The sequence below is a fragment of the Sminthopsis crassicaudata genome, chromosome 4, assembly GCF_048593235.1.
Source record: "Sminthopsis crassicaudata isolate SCR6 chromosome 4, ASM4859323v1, whole genome shotgun sequence".
Classification (NCBI taxonomy): Eukaryota; Metazoa; Chordata; class Mammalia; order Dasyuromorphia; family Dasyuridae; genus Sminthopsis; species Sminthopsis crassicaudata.
In genome coordinates this window covers 137449310-137472496 of record NC_133620.1, presented here as the reverse complement: position 1 = coordinate 137472496, position 23187 = coordinate 137449310, and the positions used below count along the sequence as shown (strand labels likewise).

The 23187-nt window shown below is 33.8% G+C and overlaps 1 protein-coding gene across 6 annotated transcripts in view; it reads left to right on the top strand.

Annotated features, from left to right (window-relative positions):
* Window positions 1-23187, top strand: part of TIAM2 (TIAM Rac1 associated GEF 2) — a 281831-nt gene that overhangs the window by 65155 nt on the left and 193489 nt on the right. For 5 of the 6 annotated variants that reach the window (XM_074309456.1, XM_074309459.1, XM_074309452.1 and 2 more), the window contains one exon: window positions 2942-3100. The gene's annotated coding sequence lies outside the window, so the exon portion shown is untranslated. Of the gene's footprint in view, window positions 1-2941; window positions 3114-23187 lie in introns of all 6 variants that reach the window. The other variant, XM_074309453.1, reaches the window with a different exon arrangement.

The following is a 23187-nucleotide window of genomic DNA, read 5'->3' as shown; positions in this document are numbered from 1 at the left end:
TTACTTCAATACTGGCATATTTTCTGTACTCTATTTTTATTAGAAGCAAATTATGAGACAATGGTTGATATTAATTATTGATTCAAAAAGATAATTTCTAGGCTAAGGTTTGAAGTCAATAAAGATTCAGCACAATTTCCTATACTGTTGACATATATAGTATTATATAGTGAAAATTAAAGATGAAAATCAGAATCTTTTGAATAATGATGCTGTTCAGATAAAAGCTGTATTTTATTTTGATGTTTAGAAAATCATTGTATTTAGAAAATTAAATAAACATTCTCTCTTAGTAAACATGCTATTTTATTGAGCTTTTCTTTTTTGTCTTTTTTGTCATTATTAAAGAAATAATAAATTTTTAATCATAGTCTTATTGCAGTTTCATAAGTTAAAAAAATTAAAACCTGAATTGAATGTTTGCCTCCATAATTTTATAAATCATAGATTTCCCAAGAGCCAGTATATTATTCTTTTCCAGTTAGTCTTGCTGGTGGCCATAGCTAAAAATTGCTTTTAGGATAAGCACAACAAACTATGAATCAGGAGAGATTGTTCTAGGCCCAGGTTAGCCACTACTAGCTTTGTGATCCTGGCACCTCATCTCTGTGGTCCTTTATAAAACGAAAGGATTGGACTAAGAGATCTCAAAAGTACTTTCTGTCTCTGAAATTCTGGAGTTCTATTTCCTAAAATATATTGTTTTTTGATCATTCTATTCATGTCTAATTTGTGATTCATTTGGGATTTTCTTGGCAAAGATATTGGAATGGTTTGCCATTTCTTTCTCCAGCTCATTCTACAGATGAGGAAACTGAGGGAAACAGGATTAAGTGATAGATTCAAACAGCTACTAAGTGTTTGAGATTGAACTCAGGTTTTTTCTGACTCCATATCCTATTGCTTCAGCTAGCTATCTACCTTCCTAATGTAACATCTAGATATTCCATTATGGCTGGCAAGTAAGTTACTTCATAATGGAGAGTAAGTAGTGTGTCATAGATTGTTCCTAATTTAGATAACAAATTTTATTTTCATACACATATGCCAAAGTCATGTTTTATGTTATTGATGGATCCCTAAACAATTAGGTATGTTACGTATAAATCCTTTTTTTTTTTTTAGAATCCTAAACCAAATTATATTTTAAATGGACCAGGAATGCTGCTATTATAAAGTAATACAATGGAGAGAGCATTAGGTGGGAGGTAGGAGGTGGGAATGAATGATTATCTACTTATTCTTGTGCAAAGCTGGATTTGTATACCTACATTTTATTATAGAATGCCATATCTATCTTTTGAGAATTAGCATATTTATAATGTACTTCCAGTAAGGAAAATTCAGTATAGCAGTACTCAGAAATAATTAACCTACTGGTGTCATCAGTAGAACTTAGTGATATCCAGAAAAGGATAAAAAAATAAAGAGAAGAATTAAAAAAAAAATAATTGAATTAGGAGTTTGAAGCAGCCTTTGAGTTCATCTTGCACAACCACTTAAAATTTAGTTCCATGGACATGGATATTGTCCAGATCACTCCAGTAAGGTTTGCAGCCTATAAAAGGGACTTTAGTGGCATTTCATGAAAATGATGTGCCAAAGTATAGCTATCCAATGAGTCAATGAGAAAAGCGACCATGTCGATCACTAATCACAGATTTTTGGAAATTTTGGAATATGCCTCTAAAAATTTACCATAGATGACATAAATTACTTCAATTTATAATTTTAATAATTATCAGAGATAAGTTTTTGAAATGAGTGCCTTAAGAGATCATTGCATTTGAAATCAAGATTTCTCTTTACAATTCTTCATTGAGTACAATCTTGGGGAAAGCTTTTGTGCCTCAGTGCATTCATGAATCAAATGAGAATTTTTTTTGTCTAACTACTATATTAAAGGGATATTAAGAATATTCATATCTGAAAACTTTTTGGGTGAAAAAATGTTTCAGTGAACCTAATTGTATAAGTGAAAACAATACTAATGGCAAATGAACTCACATTAACAACAATAAAAATGGTAGTTACAGAGACAGATAATATATTTATCCTCATTATATTATCATAGGTGGGAAATTATGATTTTTAAATATTTCATATGTTTCCAGATGTGTCAGGTGAACTGGTTTTTGCTTAACTTGCTTTTTCCTTATGAAAAGGGAGAGCTTAATATGTGTGTGTTTTGGTCTATGTATATGGATTATTGGGAAATAGCTGTGGTGTAATAGAATTTAATAAGATTTTTAAAATAATCCAATAAATATGTTAATCAAGTAAGAATTAATAAGCATGTATTAAGTAACTATTGTGTGGAGAGTATAGTTCAAGGCACATGGATGCCTTTATTCACAGCATGGTAAAAAGAACTCTAGCCTTAGAACCAAGAGATCTGGTTTAAACCTTTGCTCTGTCTGACACTTGCTAGCTTTGTAACAATGAGAAAGCTTAATTCTCTAAGCCTTAATTTCTTCATTTATAAAGTGAATCAGTAGAGTAAAGTGAGATATAAGTAGGGGTTCTATTTTGTAGAAGAGTGCTGCCAGAAATTCTTAGATGCCTAGTTTTTACCCTCCAATTAAGAAAGAACAAAGTATTTTGTTGTTATATAATACCTGGATTAGGATGACAAAAAGCATCTCGTGGGTTATTATGCTGTGTGAGCATTCATCTGATCTAGTTATTCCATGGTAACATAGTCTCTCTAGAAGAGTTTTGGCTACCCTCAAAGGATGCCAAATGGTATTTTATCTCAATCAAGCAACTCTCAGGTGGTTTGGGAAAATGAGTAGAGGGATTTAGTCTTTGTATCTAGTAGTGGGTCCCTCTTTAATTAAGGAAATTAACTAAATTTGGTCTTTGTTTCTCTTGAATGAATAATTTTTTTGGGAAAAAAAATGGCTTTAATTTTTTTTTTTTTTTTTTTTTTTCTTTTTAGTTTCAGGAAACTCTAAAGTATGAATGTTGGCTGACATTCCTGGGCCACACCATTTCCTCGACTCGGAGAATCATTGTTTGGGTGTGTTTTTTGTTGGAAAGGATTATCTGAATCACTGACTGATTGCAACAAAATACATTGCATTACAATGTGAGAGAGGTATGTCTTCTTGGTATGTATATATGATTGTATGTACTCTAAATTTTATGTTTATTCTTAAGGGAGAAAATTCTGAAGAAGCAATTACATGCTTTGAACAGCAGCTTCAAGATTCAGAGATGTTCTTAACATGTCAAAAATATCAGTGTTTTTATCACAGCTCCTATACAAAGCAAATTTTAAAAAATGTACTAATTATCAAGAAAAGTAGTGTTGTTATTGTTCAGTTATGAATGACTTTTTGTGACTCCACTAGGAGTTTTTTGACAAAGATCCTGGAGTGGTTTGCCATTTCCTTTTCCAGCTCATTTTACAAATGAGGATACTGAGGCAGATAGGGTTAAATGTCATAGTTCGTAAGTGCCGAAGGCCAGATTTGAATTCAGGTTTTCCTGACTTAAAGTTCGTGTTCTATCTACTGTGCCACTTATCAGTCTAGAAAGATGCTTGCATAGGATTAAATAAAATGTCCTTGACATCAAGAGACTATATTATGGCATAGAGTCTGGGAGGAGGAGAGAGGTCAGTCTTAGAGTAAAAAGAATCTGGTTCAAGTCCCTTCTCTGAAACATACTAGCTCCCTGATTCTGTGCTTAGTGAACCAGCATTAGTGATTGAGTTATATATGAGTTGCTGAAAGAAATTTCTATGCCTTTCAATGCCAGTGACACCACAGATCATGACCACCCCAGTCTGTCATGTTATGTAGCTCTGTAACTAAAACATCCAGTGGGGCTGGACTGCTTATGATAATTTTTATAATGCCTTTAAGGAAAGAATCACAAAATTAAGAATCAGTAGCTCCCTTATCGACCTGTACCTGAAAAAGAATTTTCACTACAACATACCTGATAATTGCTTAGATTTATCTAATTCTGAGAAGGGGGTAGAGATCCCTTGTTAGTGTAGTTTTATTGTCTACTTCCTTCTATAATTCATTTAACTTTTCCTTTAAGAATTTAGATGCTATGCTGCTTAATGCATAAATGTTTAGTATTTAGTATTGATATTACTTCATTTTCTATGGTATGTTTTCAGCAATATATAGCTTATCTGCTCATCTCTTTTAATTACTCCATTTTTTGCTTTTGCTTTTTCTGAGATCATGATGCTAGCTCTGCCTTTTTTTTTTTTTTTTTTTTTTTACTTCAGCTAGAGCTTAATAGATTTTGTTCCAGTCCTTTATTTTAACTGTGTCTTTGTTTCACATGTACTTTCTGTAAAGAACATATTATTGGATTCTGTTTTCTAGTCCATTCTGCTATTTTCTTTTATTTATAGGGCAAATTTATACCATTTTCATTCACAATTATGATTACTAACTATGCATCCTGTTTTATTATTTTTCTTCTCTTTATCCTTCTCTCTGTGTCCTTTAAAAAATTTTGCTTCTTCTCTAAAGTCTATTTTGCTTCTGACCACTGCCTTCTTTTATCTACCCTTTTAAAAATCACCTCTTCCCTCTTATCTTAACTTACTGTCTTCTGAGTTTGTTTCTTTATCTTCCCTATCACCACAGTATCTTTTTGACATCAGATGCTTTTTTGTTGTTTTCTCACTTTTCTGCACTATTCTTCATTTGAACTTTATGTTAAAGTTGCACCCTGTTCCCAGAATTCAGATGGGGTGCATTATCTTAAGCTTCAATCTTTTTCTGTTTTTAGAGATAGTTTTGTATATTTGTTACTTTTCAGTTCTTCCAAAGTAGTGTGATCTGGGAAGAGAAGTGGTCACTGCTCTTCTGGTCTAACCTATGGTCTACATGTAAGAAGTAATACTACTCCTCAGGATCTCTGTTCCCCTTGGTACCAGAAGTGATCCTATTCCTTAGGGCCCATGAATCCTTGTGAACGAATCAGTATTGTCCCTCAGGTTTTGGCAGAAAGTGCTCCTTTCTGTTCTTGAATTATGACTGAGAAATGGGTATAAGTATTGGAATTGCCAGATAGGATCTGGCCCTGTTCTTGTATCCAATGTTAGCACATGAGTTCCCTGTAATTTTTTTCTGACCAGTTGTCAGCCCCCTTTCCATCTCTGACTTAAGAGCTCCTGAAACTGCTGCTGCTTATGTCACCATCTTCTAGTCCCACCAATGATATTTCCTCCATGTGGGCTTTAATTCAGCTTCCACAACCATGCCATAGATCCCTCTTTCTAACTTCCTTACTTGTTTGGAATTGGAAAAATGTCTCACTTTGAATTTTTATTGATTTTGCCACTCTAGAATTTGATTTGAGATGTTATTTTAAAGTTGTTTTGAAGGGAATGTTGTGAGGGCTGAAACTTTCTGTGAGAAATCTTATCTAATTTTCTTCCTTTCTTATTGGAAATTTCTCCAAAACTTATTCACTTTGTAAGATGTTAAATATTTTCTTATTATCTTGTACCTCTTAGATTCTTTGAGGTGAAGAATAATGTTTTCCATTTCAAGATTTTGCATAGTACCTAACACAGTGTGATGTCCTATAAATGTTCTTGTTTCCATCATCCTTTGATGTCCAGGTCATTCATATCTTCTTCAGTGATTCCAGCACCTGGTTGTTTACCCTCTTCATAATCTCTAGTACCTTGACCCCTTCCTTTTTCTTCTTTCTCCTCATCTTACCCATTTTGGCTTCATTTGCTTTCATATTTAACATTGAAACTATAGCCTGCCACTTTCACATTTGATTAGTCGCCACATGAGAATCCCTTTCCTTTCACACCTTTCCCTTTTCCTGATCCGATAAATTTCAATCCTGCACAATTCCTACCATCAAATTTTTCCACTCCTGAAATTAGACTGATGAGACTCACCAGGAAAAAAAAAAATCATATACTTGCTCTCGTTTTACCACTTTAAATTTATGGCTCTCATTTCCACTTGGCAGTGTTTTTCCTGTTCTTTTATTTTCTTCCTATTTTGGTTTCTAAGTAAGTTATTCTATAGCTTTATTTCCTCAACAGGTTCCTAAGAACAACTCTGCTACCCTTCTCCACTAAAAACAATTATATCAGAAGACTTAATTTTTTGAGACTGAAAAGATTGGGAACATTTATTTGACTTCTGGAAACCCCTTCAACTTTCCTTTTTTCACTCCTAAATCTTTCTTAGCAATGCCATTCGCTTATCTCTTCCTGTTTCAAAATAAGCCTAGTTCTTTTCCTGGTGCCTTTGATTCCATGCATTACTATCTTTTCCAGGCTCATACTAAATCAGTTTATTCCCTCATAAATATTCAGGCTTCTCTATTGCACTGGCTTTTTCCTTATTCATTTAAAAAAAAGCCTTTCTTTGAGCCTTTTACCTCATCTAGCTACTGACTTATCTCTGCCATGTTTCCTAAAGAAGTGGTTCACTTTCTTACTGGCTTCTGTCCCAGTTCTTTTGAAACTAGTCACCTAATCAATTTTTGTCTCCTTTTCTGTGTGGGTGTTCTCCAAGTTTCTGTTCTCAGCCCATATCTGACATCTAGAAACTATTCTAGAAAGTCTTTCAATTCCAGAATTCTGTGATAAGGTAAAGAAAGAGAAAGGAATTAAATACATCTCAAAAAGGAATGATGATTAATGAGCCAGTAGATATTGAAAAAATTAGCATCTGCTATTATCTTGAAAGATGTGATCAAGGTACTAGAATTATACAGTAAGAGCTTGCTTTATTCTATATATTAACAGACAACAAATCTTTATGCTACAAAGAATCCTGTAGTTAAGTTAATGACCAACTAGGTGACCCAAGAGATAGAGCACTGGTCCTGGAGTCAGAAAGACTTATCTTCCTGATTTCAGGTCTGGCCTCAGACACCTAAATAGCGGTGTAATCCTGGGAAAGCCTCAGTTTCCTCATCTACAAAATGATCTGGAGAAGAAAATGACAAACCACGCCAGTATCTTTGGCTAGGAAAACCCAAATGGGTTAAGGAAAATCAAATGATTGAAAAAACTGAACACTAGCAGTTTTTAAACTGTACTGGAATTGGTGCTCTTGGACTAATACCGCACTGATCCAGAAAAAATTAAAGAACAACCTTTTTATTAGATACTTCTCTAATACTTTTATTCTCTAATCTACATGGAATGAAAAACTTTTGAAATATAGGGAACTTGTGGAAGAAATTAAAATCAAGTGGGAATAGAATGATATATAGATATATTACATATCTATATATCATCTTTGTCATCTTTTCTGCTAATGGAATTGTCTCAAAGACACTTTCAATGAATCTTACAAAAAAGAGTTAATATCTCAATACTTTTCTTCTGTTAAAAAAAGCAATTATCTGTCTGTACAGAAGTACACAGAATATTAGTTTTATAAATAGCAGAATAGCAATTTGTCCCAGGAATATGTCAAGCTTAATTTCATTGAAAGAGATGAAAATGAGAATAATTAAAGTTGTAACAATGGTTCATATTTAATAATAGCTAATACTTATTATGTGCCATGTATAGATTTGGGCCCAGAAGAGCTTATTAACTGAAACCTTCCATATGTGTTATGAGCTCTTTGATAGCAGACACCATCATATTTTTCTATTTGTATTTCCAGTGTTTAGCAAATTAATAATTAATAAATAATAACTGCTTTTTATTCATTCATTTAGTCATTTTTATCCATTTCTGATTTAGTTTTAGAATAGCATTTTTACTAAATTTAATTTATCTTTTTAATATTGTTTTTATTACATTTAATTTACATTTTTTTCAAATATGTTTCAGTAAACTTTATCTGGTTACTGTTATACTTCAAAATTATTAGAGAAAGAAAAGTTTTTACTGTTTAACTTTTTGAAAAAGAAAGGAACTGATGAAAGTTAATGATAAAACTTTATTAATTAAATGATGATGACAGTGATTTCAGATTTCAAATTCAGGAATGAGATTTCTATGTCAACTCCAAGATAATAATTTAAATGCTTTTTGTTCATCAATCCTAATAAGATCATTTTGTGTAAATGATTGCCTGGTGGTCCAACTCTTGCCTCAGGGTTGGTCCTGTACCTGTAATGTCATCACCAAAGTGGTATGTTCCATCCCTTTGCTGTGGTCCTGGCATACAAGGCAATGGAGCATTCAAATGTCACACTTCATCATCTCTAATGCCATAGCACTGTTGGCAAGCATCAGTGCAAGCTGTATTTTTAAAATTTTAATTTTGTTATTTTTTATAATTAACTAGTATTACTTTCTATATTCCTTTACTTCCTTCCTCTCACCCATTCCCAAGTGAACAACACACACACACACACACACACAAGAAAACCTTTGTAACAAATATCCATATATAGGGGAAGCAGATTTTCCTCATTTTTCCATTTTTATGTCAGAAATTGTTATGTATTATTCTGATTTTGAGTCCATTGCTTCTCTGTCACCAGGTAAATAGTGTGCTTCATCTTCGCTGTCTAGAATCATAGTTGATTATTGCACTGAGTAATTCTCTTGCATTTTTTTCTGGGGAATATTCCCCACTTTTATCCCTTATGCCAATCCCCACTCATTTACACCTCCTGAAATCTTTCTCTTCCTTAGAGTTTTAGCTCCCGGGATGCTAGTTCCCTGAAATCTTTTCTGACTCCCCTATCTCTATTTCTCAGTTCCTTACTTAGATCTATCACAACATTTTGTCTGTATCTCCTTTGCATTTATTACATTATGACTTTTATCATAGTTATTTACATTTTTAAGTCACACAATTTTCCTTATTTTATTGTGTCCGTGAAGTTGCTTGGTAGAAGAATGTTGGATTTGGAATCAGAAAGATCTAGATTAGAATTTGCCTCAGACACTTACTAACAGCATGACCCTGGCCAAATTATTTAATTGTTGAAAGCCTCAATGTCCTTATTTAGAAAATGATGCTAATAACAGCTGTTACTTTATAGGGGTAATAAATACAGGACATTTTCAAAACCTAAAAGTACCACATAAGTACTAAGCATTATTAAGACTATTTATTTTAGAGAATGAATTATATCTACTTTTATTTTTGTATACCCAGCACCTAGCTAGTAATATTTTGCATATAAATATATATAATAATATATAGTATTAAAATTAATAATAATAATAAATATATAAATATAAATAAAATAAGCATGGATGTTGAATTAAACAGAATAAAATAGAGTAATTGCATAAGGAAACAAAAGGGAGCTTTCAACCTACTTCTAATAAATCTCTTTTTAAAGAAGTTTTCAAAGTCTTGTGGAGGAATGTATTTGGTATTGAGGAGTACTGTTTTGTGAAATTTACTGTCATGCTCTGTGGGGACTAACACCTGAAATGCATTATATAGCTTCCTACGCTACTAAGACGTAAAAATTCTGGTTGCAATAATAGTAGCTCACATGAATTTATTGCCATTTTTGGACTGACCTATGAATTTATTGTTCTAGGAAACTCCTGGCAAGTAAACTCTCTCTACCAATGTATAGCTGAATCTTTTGGGAGGTAATTTCTAGTCTTAGAAATTTGTTGGGGTATTGAGAGCCTGGTATATGTCAAATGCACATTAAAAAAAGTACTGGTGGAGGAGCTGGAACAGAAAATAAACCTAAAACAAACTTTTTTTTTTTTTTTTTTTTAAAGGTAATGTGTCTAAAAAAGCCTATGCTCAGTTGTGAATTGCATATGCTTCTAGAGCAAGAACATAAGTATCAGACCTGCTCAGAATTTTTGGCTTGGGCAATACATGAACCTAGTAGGGATGGAGAGAAGCATCTCACCCCAGCTTCCCCTCCCCTTTATTTGCTACCATAGTTAAGAGATTTTGTTTCTTTGGTTTGGGTTTTCATAGGGGCAGAAACTTTTTGAACAATTCCCTGTGGAAGTTTCACTTTGGAACTCAATTGTATAATACTGTGTTGGATTGTGAACTTGATTAATAAACTTGTGCAAATGTGTTCAAAATAAACAAGTTGTTTTTTAAAGTTCCAAATTTTTTCTAGCTTTAGATGTTATGCTGAAGATTATCTTCAGCCTCCCCCCCATCTTTTTTGAGAGCTAATAAAACAATGAGAGAGCAAAGTTCAGCTCATAAAGGTGCCAGTCAGATGGATGTAGATGGTTGAAATTTCCGTTTGTGCTCATATTCCAGGAATGTAGCCTAATAACAACCAGAGTGGGCTAAATAGAAATTGATGGAAATTATTATGCTTTTCCCCCAACTACCACTTCCTCTCTGTAGTTTGAGGTTAGCTTTTATGTTTGAATGAATGAGAATGATGTCATATGAATACAAAAGAAGGCATAGCGCCCCATTGGTATTGTTTTTTGATAAAAGTATGTTGGGCAAGAAAGAACACAAAATCCCAATTAGCCATTGTACTTTATTTGATAATACTGCAGATTGTGTGGCAGTGATAGTCAGATAGGTGGACCTCCTATTTTTGTGTGTGGAAACATCATAAAGCATCCCTGGTTGGTGTTGGCAGTCTATGGTGAGCCTTGTCTTAGCAAGTTTAAAAGTCTGGAGTTTAGCTTCAGAAGGGGGGGGGGGGTTTAAGTTCTTTACAGAAAATCTTTCCAGAGTGATCAGAGCAGAGTATTTCCATTCAGCCTACACAAGTTGAGCATAGAACTTTCTTTTCAATCTAGCCCTGTTATACAGTTGTACTTTCTAATCATCTTGAATCAATGAATCATGCTAATCATTGGAGATGCAAAGAAAAAAGAAAGAGCATTTCTTGTCTTTAAATATTTATATTTTTGGGACAGAGTGGGGAAGAGAAGCATATGTACATGTAAATATATACAAAAAATTTTTTTACAGTTATTTATTTTTGATGAAGCACTAGCAGCTTGGGACTGGAATAATTAAGAAAATCTTACTTTGGGAGGAGACATTAAACTGAATTTTTTTCTTTCAAATAGTGTCTTTGTATATGACTTTTATTTTTAATAGTTGAAATGATTTAGTCGTTCTTAAGACAATATTTCTATTACTGCATATAATGTTCTCGTATTTTGCTCACTTTGCTCTTCCCCATTTCACGTCTTTCCAAGGATTTCTAAGATCATGAACTTATCATTTCATATAATAGTAGTATTCCATCACAACCATAAACCACTTCAAAATCCACACTTTTTTGAAGGTACTGTAGAAGTAAGGCGAGTGCCAGGAACAAGCTTGTCTCAGTTTGCTTGTACTTGCTGTTATAGGCATGTAAAGGCTGATTGGGGGAGGAGAACTGAGGAAGTCTTCTAAATATGAGTTCTCTTGTGTTGTCGTAAGGATTTTATCTTCTTGGAGGTTCTGTCATCTATGGATTTAGCTGTAATTAATAGATTAACAGATGCATAACACCTGACAAATAATTCCTTTGTTGGAGATTCAGAGTATTGAGATCTGTAGAAAATGGCTAAGTAGTAACTTGCTGGTCACATGGCCTAGTTTAATATTTCTTCTAACATCATGTTTATTTCTGTCTTTTTTGTTTGACTTTGGAAACTATTAGAGAGTAGGAATTATATCTGTGTGGTTTTATTTATATCCTGTAACTTGTAATTAATGAAATTCAAATAAATTTTTTTTAGACCACTAGCTTTCAAGATGATGCTAAATAAAAGATGGGCTTCAGTGTATTCTAGGATTTAAAATACTTATGATCTGGGGCTTTTCTAATCAACTAGGTACCATTCTTATCCTAGCCCCTGTATATATTTAAGGAAGATGTGAGACTTGGGATAGTAGTTCTTTGGGCATAGATACATGTAAAGCAAGTTTTTTTAGGGTTGAGAAAACTTGTGTGTTTTCAGGCAATTAAAAGAAGGCATTAAAGAGAGAAATAGACTGAAGATGAAAGAGAGAAGAATAATGGTTACAGGAACAAGGGCCCTGGTGGAGGTGGGAAGGAATGAGATCCAGAGAATAGGAAGAAATAAATTAGCATTATTGGGGAGTAGGACTACATCATCTTTTGTGACCAGACCTGAGACCTAGGAGAATGGATGATGATGAAGATGAGAAGAACTGAGGCATGTAAGAAGGAAACTGAACTCTCATTGCCAGATAACCAGAGATATTTTTAGTAAATTCTAAGTCATTGGAAATTGTGTATTCAACAGAGGTTTTTACATAAGAAGTTTTGGGACAGTATTTCTAGGTATCTAATATTTATCATTTATCATTTATCATTTCCCCTCCTTCTACCTCCATTTCCTCATGAGTGAGATGAAAGGATTGGACTGTGACCATCTAATTGTCTGATCATTTTCCAAGAGTTTGTTGTTCAGTTGTAGAGCCATGTTGGATGCTCACTGATCTCATGGACCATAGCACTCCAGAGCATTCTATTTTCCACTGTTTTTTTAATGTTTGACATGACAGTTTTCTATCCATTCCATCCTCTACCATGCCTTTCTCCTTTTACCTCAATCTATCTTTCTCAGCACCAGGGGCTTTTCCAATAAGTCTTGTATTTTTATTATGTGGCCAAAGGAAGATTCAGCTTTAGTATTTGTCTTTCCAGTAGATTGCCTGAATTAATTTTTTTAAAGTTTTAACTTTTGCAGTCCAAAAAGCTCAAGTTTTCTCCAGCTCCACAAATCAAAACTGCTGATTCTGTGGCATTTAGCTTTCTTTGTAGTCCAACTCTCACAGCCATACTTTACTTCTGGAAAATCTGTACTTTGATTATATGAATCTTTGTCAGTATAGTGGTGTCTGTGCTTTTTATTTATTCCAAAAATATCCTGTAATATATTGGCAGTGTTTTCTGGAATGAGTATGGGTACCTAGAATTGGGATTTTTCTGGCTATGTTTATCACTTGGTCTTCAAGCCTTGCAAGAGCTGTGAGAAGAAAGCTATGAGTCTTGTAGGGTGAGTCAATTCAAGTTTTGGTGCCCAAGAAAATTGGAAAATCTTTGCTTTTACTATGTTCCAAGAAATTATGAACTGTATGAGTTGCCCTACTCCAGTAATCCCCCTCTCCCCCACCCCACAAGCCATTGGAAAAATAAGATGTAAGAAAGCCTTTTTTAGTACCTTACAACCTTTCCAAGACAGGTTGGCAGTCACTGGTCCTTAATTTTTCCATTATTTGGCCTCGACTTACAGAGGTTGACTGTCTCAGTCTTTGGAAGAGAGTTCATTTCCTTGGCAAAGCATTTATCAAGACATAATCCCTGTCAAAAGTATACATGCCTCAATTGGAGAATTAAAGCTTATACACATGAAAAGTAAATAGTTATTTGAATCAAGAGATCAAAGGAAAATGAGAAAGGAATAAAAGCAAGGTAGTAAATTTTTAAAAAGTCACAAGGAAAGGAAAAATTAGTATGTAATTAAATGTTTGTTTGATAAGAAAAATATATTAAAAGAACAGAAATACAAATATGTTCAGAAAGTAAATTATTGTGGGAAGCCACAAGTTACTGAATGGTTTTGTAAAGAAAATGAAAAAAGAAGTCACATTTCTTAGTAACATGAACAAGGAACATTGCTATTGTCTGACTAAAGTTTAGAGCTGCACCCTCAGTATTGTCTAGTTCAAAACGTGTTCTCTGGGGGCTATTTTAAAACACACACACACACACACACACACACACACACACACACACACACACACACACATCACAGCAGTTTGACTTACTTAGCTTTTGGTTCTTTGTTTTTCTACAATTACCTCTGTGAGAGAAAGAACTACCTAAGAAAACTAATTTGTGTCAAATCTGTGTTCATTTGTTTTTATTATTTTTTTCTGATGTCCTTTCTGACTTGAAGCCAATTTCTTCATGATGAATTAAAAAGGGCCGTGAGCTTAGTTGATTCCATTTGTCTCTTAAGGCATAATTTTTGTAAAGATGAATATTCCCAGAGGCATAGGTGGAGATTGATCTTTCTAAGGTGCTGCTTTTTTCATGCTTGCATCAATATATCCAGTGAGTTTATGTGTGCTTGTGTTTGGGCAGTGGATTTGTTTTTTTGTTTTGTTTTTTTCTTTCAAGATCATGCTATCTTTTTTTTAAAATTAATTTTATAATTATAACATTTTTGACAGTATATATGCATATGTAATTTTTTACAACATTATCCCTTGTACTCCCTTCTGTTCCGAATTTTTCCCCTCTTTCCCTCTATCCCCTCCCCTAGATGGCAGGCATTCCAATACATATTAAATATGTTATGAGTATATCCTAGGTACAATATATATGTGCAGAACTAAATTTTGTTGTTGTTGTTGATGCAAAGGAAGAATTGGATTCAGAAGGTAAAAATAACCTGGGAAGAAAAACAAAAAATGTAAACAGTTTACACTCATTTCCCAGTGTTCCTTCTCTGGGTGTAGCTGATTCTTTTACCAACCCACTTTTAAGTGAATAAATGGGAAAATAAATCCACCAGTTGAATAAAGTACAATTCCTCTAGGTCACTTTGTTAGTTTGTTAGCCAGTTGAACTAAGGATGTTGATTTTAATCTTCTAAATCAAACTTTTTTATCATTAATTTTAATGATTATCAATCCCATTATCAAAGTAATATTTAATATCGAATACTTTTATATCCTGACCAACATTGACAGCTTGATAATATAGATATGAGAAATTGTATTAAATAGATAAAAACTACATGTAATAAACATTCACAAGTTTCTGTTGAATTAATATTCTTAACTAAGATCCTTTTGTTAGAGCATTTATGGTGATACTTTGCTGGCTCTATGATTCTATCAATGTGGGTACTCCTTCTATAGACTAGATTATAATATGTATACACCTTCTCATTCTTTGATTCTTATCCCTATCTTCCTTTAACTCCTTCAGAGTGTAATTAATATGTTGGTTGTATATGTGTGTGATAGATCTTGAAAATGTACAGATATAGATGGATCTTTGACCTTGCTACTTCATGCTACTTTCCACCACTTCCCCTGTACAGTTCTTCATGGGTAATGCATTTTGTAGCCTATTTGTGACTATTGTGAACTTCTCTGTCATTCTTTGAGTGATTCACAGAATTGTGTGCAACAACACAGTTTTAACTTAGAGAATCAATTAAAAATTAGTTTAAATAATTAAGAATTTTAGCAAAGTCATAAGATAAACCCACATAAATCAGAATTTCTATTTAATATCATAAAGCCTAACATCAAGAGATAGATAAATTCCATTTAAAATAATTGTAGATACTATAAAGTATTTGGGAGTCTACTTGCTAAGAAAAACCCAAGAACTATATGAATAGCCTTACAAAACACTTTTCATACAAATAAAGTCAGATCTATAGAATGAAAAAAATATTAATTGCTCATGAGTAGGCTGAACTAATATAATAAAAATGATAATTCTTTCTAAATTAATTTACTTATTCAGTGCCATACCCAATCAGATGACCAAAAATATTTATAGAGCTAGAAAAAAATAATAACAAGTCATCTGGAAGAATAAAAGATCAAGAATATCAAGGGAATTAAAGGAAAAAATTGCAAAGGAAGATGGCCTAGCCATAACAGATTTAAACTATTATTAAGCTATAATCATCAAAGCTATTTGGTACTGGCTAAGAAATAAAGTGGTGGATCAGTGGACTAGATTCTTTCCAAAACAGGATTAGGTTTTTTTGTTTTTTTTTTTAAAAAGATCCTTGATTGGGATCATTGGGTCCATAAAATCAATGTTAAAGATGGCCAGAGTGAAGCATGGTGATTTTAAAACAAAATATGTCAATAAAACTTAAAAACAAAGAGTAAATACTATGAAAACTAAAGTGCTATTTGTTGATAAGCTGGTGGACATGATGGAGTTTGAATCTTCAGACTTAATTTGGAAAAAAAGTACTTAGGTCTCAGAGGGATGCAGTATCAAAAGGGGCAGAAACCAGGATGCTTAGTGGGATCCTAGGATTTGGAAAAAATACTTTAAACATCATCTAGTTCCAATCTTCTCACTTTATAGGAAAAAATAGTTGTGCCATTCAATTTAAAGTTAAGGATATAGTAGATAGAGGGCAAAAAGGTTGAGATGAACAAGAAGAAAGATTCGGATTTTTCAGAGGGAATAGCATGTGCAGAGAGAAAAGAAATCATTTGGGCTGGGGTTGTAATATGAGGTGATGTAGTTAGAAAAACAATTAGAGAAGGTCCTTGAAGTCTTTTTCTAAACCCCCTCTTATAATGCATTCTTTTAAAAATATCAATAAGAGTATGTCTTTAAAAAGATTATATAAAAGAATTCCCTAATTGAGATTTGTTATTCACTTTCATGAGGACCTATGGGAAATATGTTGCCAATTTCATGTTGAAATAATTAAAATTAAAAGACCCACAATCCTTGAACTTTAATGAAAACCTATGATTATGATTCTTTGGGGAAATGCAAGTAATTTAGATCAACTAATTGTAATTTGATGCCAATTTATGTGGACTTTCTATTTTTAGTGGGAGAGGGTAGGAATCAATTGAGAAGAAAGAACTTGAAGATACAATAACAATTAAACTCCTCAATTGCATCATAGGAATTTCCATTTAAGAAAATTCAGAGATTCTCTTGTCATATCGACTTTAAGTCAAAATATGTTAATATATTGAAGTTTGTACTGCTGCAACATACACTTACTGCTGAGAAATTGTTGATGAAAATTCCTAGTGCTTATCTGCAATAAAGCCTAGAGAACATACATATTCTGAACTTCTGTTGTTGTTCAGTTACTTCAGTTATGTCCTACTCTTTGTGACCCCAATTGGAGTTTTCTTGGCAAACACACTGGAGTGGTTTGCCTTTTTTTCTTCAAATTATTTTATATATGAGGAAATTGAGGCAAACAGATTAAGCAATATGCTCAGGGTCACACAGTTAATGTGTCTGAGGTCATATTTGAACTCAGAAAGATGAGTCTTCCTGACTCCAGTCCTGGCACTCTATCCACTGTGGCATCCAACTGCCCTATCTTTTAAACAACCAGCACCATTTTGATCTAACTAAAAATCAAAATCTTCCTTTCCTCAAATCTGATTTGTATAAAATCTGCACACAACTTTTACAAGCAAATCTGATCATCAAAAAAATAAAAACAAAACAAAACAAAACAAAAGCTTCACATTTGCATTCTGTGAATCCATCACTTGTCTGAAAATGGATAGAATGTTTTATCATGAGTCCTCTGGAATTTTGGTTGATCATTGTGTTGATCAGAGTTTCTGAGTCTTTCGAAATTGTTCATCTTTATAATGTTGTTGTATAAATTATTCTCTTGGTTTCTTCTCTTTGCATCAGTTTGTTTCTCTGAATTTATCCTCTTCATCTTTTTTTTTTTTTTACAACACTATAGTATTCTATCACACTGATATGATATAACTCATCCAGCCATTCCCCAATTGATGTTCATTCCTTCAGACTATAATTATTTGCCACCTCAAAAGGAGTTAAAAATATTTTTGTACTTGCTTAAGTGTGTATTGCTTGGTAAGGGTGTCTGACCAGGGGAACACCACATATGCAGCATTCCAGGGGGAGGCTGTGCCTAAGGGCCTTGTTCCTTTGGCACCTCATCGCTCTTTTTTGCTATACCTTCAATATGAAACAGCTATATGTGAATCTTTACACTTATCCCATCTTCAAATGTTATGGGGTGCCACATCAGTAAAACTTTGATTTCAAAACTAATGACCGACTTAGGAGTCAGTCAGACTAATGACAGCTTACCATAGGACTGAAGTAGAAAAAAAGATATTTGTGTAATCTTCCTTTTCCTCTTCTTGGGGTCAGACTTTTCCCCTTCTTTGATCGTGTACTATGTCAAACCTCTGTTTCATCTCATGACAGTTGTTATTGTGTGCTTAACAGCACTCTCATTGTTAACAAAAGTCGGGCAAATGAAAGAATCTGAATCAGGTTTGATTTGCAAATTGGAATGCCAATTGAAATTGATAAAATAGGCAAATTTGCTTCCTGTTAATAAAATCTTCAAACTCAAGGAATTTTCAATTTCAAGAAGAGTCAGAGAAGTGTTTGATATTACATTCTAAAATAACTGTACAATATAACTCCTTGGTTAGGAGGAGATGTTTCTCTTATTTATTTATTTGTTTGTTTGTTTGTTTGGATGGTTTGTTTATTTGTTTATTTATTTTTATTTTTTTAATTTTATAATTATAAAAATTTTTTTGACAGTATATATGGATGAGTAATTTTTTTTTATAACATTATCCATTGTATTCATTTTTCCAAATTTTCCCCTCCCTCCCTCTACTCCCTCCCCTAGGTGACAGGCAATCCCATACATTTTACATGTGTTACAGTATAACATAGATACAATATATGTGTGTAAATCCCCTTTTCTTGTTGCACGTTAAGTATTAGATTCCGAAGGTATAAGTAAAACTGGGTAGATAGACAGGTAGATAGACATTACATTCACTTCCCAGTGTTCCTTCTCTGGGTGTAGTTGTTTCTGTCCATCATTGATCAGCTGGAAGTGAGTTGGATGAGAAGATGTTTCTCAAAGTTGTAGGTGTTCAAATGATTCCCTAAGGAACAAGGAAAATGACTATATTCTCAGAGGAACTAGAGTTTATGGTAGAAGAGAAATCTTATGGTATTCTTGTTATAGAAAAGTGAACTTCTATGTCTGAACTCCAGTCTCCCATAAACTCTGCTATTGTAATAAACAAGAACCCAGAGTTTTCTTAGACATTTTACAGAACCTCTTTCTCACAAAAATTTCAGCTCTGGGAAATCACCATAGACCTTTAAAAATAGAATCAATCTTTTTCCTACATTTTGAATCCTTCCCTTCTTTTGAGTTTCTGTTCAGTATTTGTGTCTTTACTCTTATCCCTGCCTCACAAGTAGTTTATCAGCTCCTAGAGGGAAAGGATTATTTTATTTTATCTGTATGTCCCCAGGATCTAGCATGCTTTGCTTATGGCTGAAGCTGAAGAAAAGTTTCTTTGATAAAACATTTGTTGAATTCTCTAGATTTTGCCTTAAATGCAGCTCTTCTTAGAGACAAGGAGCAATAGAGAAAATAAAGGCAAAGAGTCTAAATTTGGGTTTAAAAGAGCTAGTTTTAAATCCTAGCCCTGAACCTCTGTGTGTCTCATGAAAATGTTGAACTAGCGGGCTGAGGTTCCTTCCAGCTCTAAAGCCACAGTCTGTGATGTTTGTACTTGACACTACATTGTGTGTGTGTGTGTGTGTGTGTGTGTGTGTGAAATTTACCATGAGGATTTTTATTGTTATCAGGAAAGTGAACTATAAAGCTTGCTTCCAAAATAGTGTAACCAGGTAACTGAAGAACAAATTTACTTTGTCTTAGGTATTTTTTATAGACATTAAAATTTTATTATTAATTTTTAAATAAACCATATTTCCTATCAGAAATTGAATAGGATAAAGGGAGTGGTTGGTTGTTTAATAGTTTTTGTGGTTGTTTAATCATTTTAGGCCTGTCCAACTCTTTGCAATACCGTTTGGAGCTTTTTTGGCAAAAATACTGTAGCAATTTGCCATTTCCTTCTCTAGCTCATTCTACAGATGAGGAAGCCGAGGCAAACAGCCTTAAGTGCTTGCTTAGGGCCACAGATTAAGTAAGTGGTTGAGGCAGGACTTCACTCTGGTTTTCTTGATCCCAGGTCTGACGTTCTTTCCACTGGGCCATGTAATAGTTACTTCTCTCTTCTGCCATTTTGTTTTTGTAAAAATAACACGTCTTACTTTCATCCTATATTCAGGTTTTCAAATTATTCAAAGTATTGTGTGAGATTAGTGCTTGACCCCCTTTCCCAAATTAACTGATCAGAGACATCTTCAGGTACAAAGAGAAAACATTTATTTAGTCCCTGCAGGGAGAGGCAGTCTCAGCTCCCAAATTGTGCCTGATCTGGCAAGCTGGCAGGAAATAGTAAAGCTGGTTAAATAGCAAAAGACCCGAGCTTTTTCATTGGATGGACTAAAAAGGAAGTAACCATTATTGACCAATGTTGGCTACTTCCTGTGGGTCACATCACTTCCTGTCACTTCCTGAAGCTTAGACTTAGGTTTTGACCCCAGAGACTTCTAGGACTTGAGATCATGTGACTTCCTGCAATCTGGGCTTAAGGACCTTCCAGCCTGCAGATCTTGGGATCATGTGACTTAGGCCTAAGGTCTGACTTACTTTTTGAGAAAACTTCACCTGGTACCATTCAGTATTATTATTATTATTATTTTTTGTTTGCTTTAAAATAGGTTGATAGACATTAAACTGTCTACTTGAAAGAGGAGACAGAAGCTGATGACTTTGCGCAGTTTTGTCTCACTTAATTCCAATTCACAGGCAAGCCAAGACATCACCCTCATTATGTCATTAGTCCTCTTGGAGAGCTGAGAAAGAACAACAACAACTGTAGGAGCTCATTAAGGTACCGAGGTGTAATTGAAAGAACACGGGGATTTAGCACTCTAGAGACCTGGTTTCCCATCGCCACTCTGAAATTGAATAACTTTGGGACCTTAGGCAAATAATTTAACCCTGATGAATTTCATTTTCATTAATGTGCACTTTAAGATCCTTAAAGTACCATAAGACTGGTTAGTTATAATGTTATAATTATAGTTATGTAGTCATAATGTTATAACCAGATAGTTATAATATGATGAAAAAAAAAAAACATTTTTTATGAGCTTATGTAGACATGAGGCATTGATGTCATCATAGACTTAAGGCCTGAAGGGGCCTTAGAAGTAATCTGGTTCAATCTGCTGATTTTACAGATCAGGAATCAGAGGCCCGGCCTAGGTTCCCATGAATTGTGAGTGGCAAAATCAAACTTGGAAAACAGATCATTTGGTTCCAAAGAGAATACTCTTTCCATTCTATGAGACTTGCCTTATTGTTCCATTATTTAGATAGATTCTGAATAAGAGAAAAAGAAAGGAAAAGGTATTTCAGGTAGTAGATTTGGAGTAAATAGTAGCAGAAACATGAACTTGCTTTGGAAGATTAGTATATCATATTCAAGAATGTCGTTGTTGTTCTGTCTCTCACCTTTATACAGCGTATTTTATTTTAGACATTTACTAGCTGTGTGACCTGGGACAAGTCACTTAATCCCGTTTGCCTCATTTATCTCATCTGTGAAATGAGTGGAAAAGGAGATTGCAAAACATATCAGTATCTTGGTCAAGAAAATTCCAAATGGAGTCACAGAGACAGACACAACTTAAATGACTGAACAACAAGGTGTATATGTACAAATTAATATCTAATCCTTATCTCATGTACAAAGAAATGAAGTCATTTAAGACCTTAAAATGATAAATATCATAATGTAAGAATGGAAAGGAAGAATAATCTCATCTCCCAGCTGTGTCTATCATTGATACTGACATAGAGATCATAGAATCATAGATGTAGAAAAGAACCTTAGAAATGATCTCATTTTATAGAAAAGGAATTGAAGCCAGAAGTAAATCAACTACTTGCTTTGGTTATATAGAGTATAGTTTAAGTAGAAGAGCTCAGATTCAAATTAGATCCTTTACCTTAAAATCTGGCAGTCCTTCCAATGCAATTAATCAAATAGGTGTTCAACTGAATCCATCACTGAGGTTGGCATGACCTTTATCAGCATCTTTCAGAGTAACCCATTCTGTGGCTCCTGGAATAGGTGGGTCTTTGAAAGAGGCCCTGAATTGAATGTAAGACTGGCATTAAGTTTGGTTAAGGTTTCCAGCACCATTATGCATAAGATGATTAGCCTCCCCAAACTTCCAGCAATTGCTTCAGAGCTTATTTTAACTCTTTTTTTGGGGAGAGAAAAGTACTGAATTTGGAAACAGAATAACTGGTTTTTTTCCCCAAATTTTGTCTTTGTCACTTACCTGTGTGACTTTGGACCAGTCATTAAGTATTTGTTAAGCTCCTATTAGTATCAAGCCTTTGGCTAAGCACTGTGGATACAAAAACAGGCAAGACAATCCCTGCTCTCAAGAAGCTCACATTCTAATTAAGGGAGACATTAAGCAAACATAAAATATATACAAAGAAGCTATATACAAGATCTATAGGAAATTCAGTCATTTGTCAATTTTATAAATGACCTTCAGTCACTGGACTGAAGGGTATAGTAAGGAAAATACTCATAATGTGAAAGGTAGATTATGAAAAGCTTTGAAAGTCAGGAGAATTTGTAAGGTACTTTAGGCCAGTACTTTAATCTCATTTTTTAACCTATAAAATGGGAGGATTGAACTAAATGATTTCTTATTGATTCTTTAAACTTTAAATTTTCTATTATCATAGAATAATCAGAATGATCATTCTGAAGACTAAAATACCACTTTTCATATTTCTCCCTGCCCTTAAATTTCTGTGACTCTCCCACTCAGGATAAAAGTTCAAATCCCTTATCTTAGTATTCAGAACCCTCTTTAATCTTGTCTCAGCCAGTGATTCTACTCTTATTTGTATATAAACCATACAATCTAGTCAGACTGGTTTATTTATTCTTTCTAGATATTACCATATTCTGTCACCTTTAAGTCTTCTTTTTTATAGGGTGTGTGCCTTTATTGTTGTTCAGTCATTTGAGATGTGTCTGATCCTTTGTGACTCCATTTGGGATTTTTTTGGCAAAGATACTGGAATGATTTGTCATTTCCTTCCCCAACTCATTTTACAGATGAGAAAACTAAGGCAAACAGGGCTAAAGGATTGGCCCAGGGTCACACAGCTACTCAGTGTCTGAGACCACATTAGAACTCATGAAGATGAGTCTTCCTGTCTTCAGATTCTGCATTCTAGTTGCCCATCTGTTTGATTATTCTGTGTGATTAAACTTTCCTTCCCACTATCTGTCCATGCCTCTCCTTCCTTTAGGCTTATTAGTCGATCAGTAAGCATTTATTCAATAACTACCATTCACCATATTCTATAATATCCTCATGGCAACAACAATGGGTATCCTGCCCCTCGGTGATGGATTGATGGATTGGCTTCTCCTGACTTCTGGCACCACTCTTCTGCAGCCTTCTCCCCTTATCATATTCTTAATCATTGTATGTCCTGTCTTACAAAATAGATTCTTATCACTAGTATTTCCCGGGACCAGTGTGGTTCAATACATGCCAAGTCAATAAGTATTTATTATGTGCCAGGCACTGTTCTAAGTTCTGGGGATA